The sequence below is a fragment of the Agelaius phoeniceus genome, chromosome 2, assembly GCF_051311805.1.
Source record: "Agelaius phoeniceus isolate bAgePho1 chromosome 2, bAgePho1.hap1, whole genome shotgun sequence".
NCBI lineage: Eukaryota > Metazoa > Chordata > Aves > Passeriformes > Icteridae > Agelaius > Agelaius phoeniceus.
Genome location: NC_135266.1, coordinates 102733889 through 102738526, shown reverse-complemented (window position 1 = coordinate 102738526; position 4638 = coordinate 102733889).

Genomic DNA, 4638 nt, shown 5'->3' with positions numbered 1-4638 from the left:
GTCCACCCTGGAGAAGGGAAAGCTCCAGGGAAATGGAATTGTGGCCACAGTAACTGAAGGGAGCCTGCAAGAAAGATGGAGAGAGGCTAATTACAAGGGCCTGGAGGGACAGGATAAGGGGAATGGCTTCCCACTGCCAGAGGGCAGGGTTAGATGGGATACTGGGCAGAAATTCTTCCATGTAAGGGTGTTGAGGCCCTGGTACAGATTGTTCAGAGAAGCTGTAACTACCCCATCCCTGAAAGTGTTCCAGGCCAGGTTGGGTGTGTCCTGGAGAAACCTGGTCTAGTGGAAGGTGCCTTGCCCATGGCAGGGTGTGGAACTGGGTGACCTTTAAGGTCATGATGCATTGATTTGCATCAATGAAGATGACCAGGGGGATAGTAATGTCATTATTAGAGGACTGCAAACAAAAAAGCAAAACTCTGGAAAACAAAGAACATCTAGATTTGAGGGGGAGATGAGGCTCTTCTGAGTGTCAGCACAGGAGCAGGGCAAGGTACCCCATGCCAAGCAAACAGCTTGTGGCCTCACTACAGCTACAATTGTGAAGCTGCTTCTGGGAAGCTTTGGGATGAGGTTTGCTTGCAAGTTTTAATTATTTAAACTTCAAAGGGGAATCAAAAGTCAAAGAACTTGGGCTTGTGGGGCAGAGCTTTTCATGGTCTTCACCATGGCATTTTTCTGAGGGAGGGGTCTGCATCTGCACTCATGTTTCAGTTCACAACAAACCCAAACCAAAGAGGTGAGCTCCAGGTGAGCACCTATCACATGCTGACCAAGACTGGGCCACAGGACTAGCTATAGCTAATTAAACGAAAAAAGCCCTCTGAACTGTGGATGGGAAGTCATCAGCACTTTTCCACTCTGCATAGCCTGGAGGTGTGGCTACAGCCAGGCATCTTCACCAAAGAGCTGTGGTTAGTGGTGGGGTATGGCTGAAGGCTGTGTCAAGAGATGCAGAAGCTCTCAGAATTCATAGCCATGTCTACACTGCCAAATAACAAAGTCTAGTGAGTGTCCCTGACCCTGAGACCAAGGGGTATGGACCAGTATCCACCTTGCTCAGGGCTGTCCCTCTCTTGAGCACAGCCCCCTATAGAGCACATGGCTTCCCCCAGATCAGGTGTTGCCCCTCTGGCCCTCAGACAACAGAACTGTTTTGTGTGTTTTGGCCAAGTTAAACTGTCTGCAATAATATGTGAGGTGTGCTGCAGACCACTGGAGTGGTGTTTTCTAGCAGGAAACCAACATTTGAGGGTGTGAAGCCTCTTCAGATATGCTGCATGGGACCAGCAAGACCTAAACAGGGTCAGATTGACATGATTGCCTATGAGGACTCTTGAGTAAATTCACTTCAGGCTGGGTATGTGGCAAGGGAATGAGCAATGTGGACCATCAGGATGGTCTCAAGCTCATCTTTTGGTGTTCTCCTGGTCAGCAATGCAGACAAACGCTTTTTGCTGGGTCAGCCATGTATTAACGTGCAGCTGAAAGAGGCATTGTGCCTTCTGCACCTTGCACATACAGCTTCCTCCCTTTGCTCCCAGCCTTTAAGAAACTGAAATGCAGCGTGGAAAATTCAGGTCTGGGGGAAGAGTTTGAAGAAAAACCCCCATTACTCCTCCACTCATCAAATTCCTCAACTCTTTGAACACGAACCACAATAAAACCAATATTATAACAAAGGGGACACTACATTGGCATCTCTTTGAATATGAACCACAATAAAACCAATATTATAACAAAGGGGACACTACATTAGCAACTTTAGTGAGTGCACTACACATGGGGTAAGAGACACCTGACCAAACACAGTCATCACCATGTCCCCTCGTGTTTGAGCTAGTCATGTCCAGCTTACCCTGAAGGCAACATAGAAAGAAGGACATTGACACATTTTTCCCTGACATGCAGTATTGAGACAAGGTAGATGAACTGCCCCCCAAGAAACTCTCCAAACCAAAGACATCTGAATGCTGATGCAGGTGAGAAGAATCCATGTCCAGAAGGAACCAAGAACCCTTTCATTTACAACATTGCCTCAACTACAAGCACTTAAAAATAACTCTTAGGCACCCAAGACACTCCATTACAGGGATGAAGGTGGGATGGGTGAGCCTGTGGAGTATATGCAGAAGCAGGGAGTGCTAGACTTGAGATGCAGTGAAGGACTTTAAGCAAAAAGGGAAATGTGCAGGGTTAAACCAGCATCTCTATGCAAAGGAGAATGCATTGTCTGAGCAAAAGCCTTCCAACACCAAGGGGCAGTAAACAAGCTGCAGGAAGAAAAGCTGTGGCAACTGTACTACATAAGTAGAAAGAATAATACACTGCTTTCCTGTTGGCAGGAGTCATGTATTTCCCTTTCTGGGCATGGGTGAAAGGCAGGTCCCACAACTCCAGCATCCACCTCACCATGCATGGCTGGTTGGGAAATCCCAATCTCTTGGCAAAGGCAGTTTTGTAGTTGTGATGGCTCATGGAAAGGCAACTGACCTGTTCAAACCCACCCTGAACCTCTGAAAAGTGAGCACTGGCTGCCAGGGTGAGACGCTCTGGAACTCGTGTTTTTAGGATCCAGCCCCAGGAGCAGGGCAAAACTCAGCAAAATGCAACATAATTAACTTCAGATGTACCTGTCAAGATGTCACAGACACAGTCCTGGAGAGGAGCAGCATATTATTTGTTTCTCATAATGTAGCAATTATCTTGTTGTAAGAGGGGCTCTCTCCAGGGCTCCCTTGCTGCCTTTTGTTTTCCTTCCACATTGATTCACACATTATTTAACTTTTGACTTGGACACAGCAGGTTAAAGCATTTAACAGCTTGGCTGCTTGCTCAGACAGAGCTCAGAAAGGGAGGGGAGGAGGAGGAGGAGGTGGCAATTTTTTGCCTTAAATTTTCAAGGTTTCTGTGCTACATTTTTCTAAAGGAGAGACGAAAGAGAAGGGAAGGGGAGGGGGGAGTGGGAAATGGCATTCCACAAAGACGGAGTCACATTTTCCAGGATTATAACATGCTCTCTGCTGTCCCCAGCTTTCACTGGGAGATGCATTCCTGCTCCACAGTGGAGAAAAGGTCAGTGGTAAAAATTTCGCAGGAACTCCATCATTGTCCTCATGGGACACGTTCATCAGGAGGAGAGAGTCAGGCGTCGTGCTCTGTCGACAGAAATCCACATCACAAAACATATTATTGGGGGAAGGTGGGGAACAGAGACCCATGGCCAGATAGAGCCCATGACTTCATTTTGCTGGATTATTTCCCCCTGGCTCGCTGGATACCTGTGGAGCCAGAGGGCACGAACAGATAGATGTTTTGCTGAACAAATGATAAAGGCGGGAGAAAGAAAACAGGATGGATGTGATTTAAAGTGCTGGAAAAGCCTCTGCCCCAGGGGAAAATTAACTTTTGGTTTGTATAAAGTAAGGTATAACTCTGTGAGCCACTGCCAATTATGAATCTACCTGAGCTTGTCCAAAGCAATTGTAGCAGGCAGGGCCAGCGTTGGCCCAGTGGTAGTCACTAAACAGGGAGATTTTAAATGTGGAGTAAAGTTCATCACTGCAATAATAACTCAATCTCTTGAATTCAAAATGAGAATGGATGACAAAGTGGTTGAGCTTTGCTAGGAAGCACACATGGATGTGCAGCAAGGGGCTGATAAGGAGAAACATGAAGCATATCTTCTCCAAAGGGAGTTGTTGGTGCTGGTGAAAATGCCTCTTCCTGTATAAACTGATGTGCTCAAGGGAATTCCTCTGAGATAATGGCCTGAGAGGATTGTTTGTAGAAAGGAAAGCAATCAAAATCAGTGTGAAAACTGATTGTGTTTCTCTTTTATTACACATGCACAAATACAGACATGCCAAATGCAAGTTCTACCCTTCGAACAGCATCGCTGCCAGCAAGAACAGAGCAAGTTCCAAGATTCTCCAAATAGTGTGATTTGTCACATTTTCTCCTCCAAACTCAAAACAAAAGCTTGACTGTGCTTGAGAAAAGCACCAAGTGCTAGGTACTTGCACTGGGACCCCATGTCCAGAAAACTTTGAAGTGTATTTGAGTTTTAAAATGCTGCTTCTGGAATAGAGGAATCTTTCTGGCATTAAATTGCCATTTGGTATTGTTTTGTCTTCTCTTTTTAAAAGAGTCACCAGCCTCAATCCCAAACTCGCTTTTAGCTTTTTTTTCATGTAGCTGAATCCTCCCCACCTTCCCTAAACCATATCATGCTGCTCATCTAAAACAAGCTATTCCCTGTGGGTCTGGGCTATAACATGCCACCAATTATGAGACCACATATGAAGCACCAATATTTACACGACACTGTTTACCCAGGCAGCATGTCCCAATGAAGTTACCTGAAATGAGAAGGGACCTTCAGTGGTAAGACTTGCTCTGCTCCCTCTGTTGCTTCCTCTCTTTTCTGGGCATTTCAGAGCATGTATGGCACAGCAATGTGTGGTCAGCCCTGGGATCCACAAAAGCTGAGGGATGAAGGGATGGAGCAAGTCTTGAGCAGAAGGACTTGTGGGTGCAGGGGGATGAGACGTCCCTGCCGTGTGTGCCAGCACTCAGAACCCGCCCTGTGCTGGGCTGATCCCCCAGCATTGTCAGCAGGGCAGAGGGGAT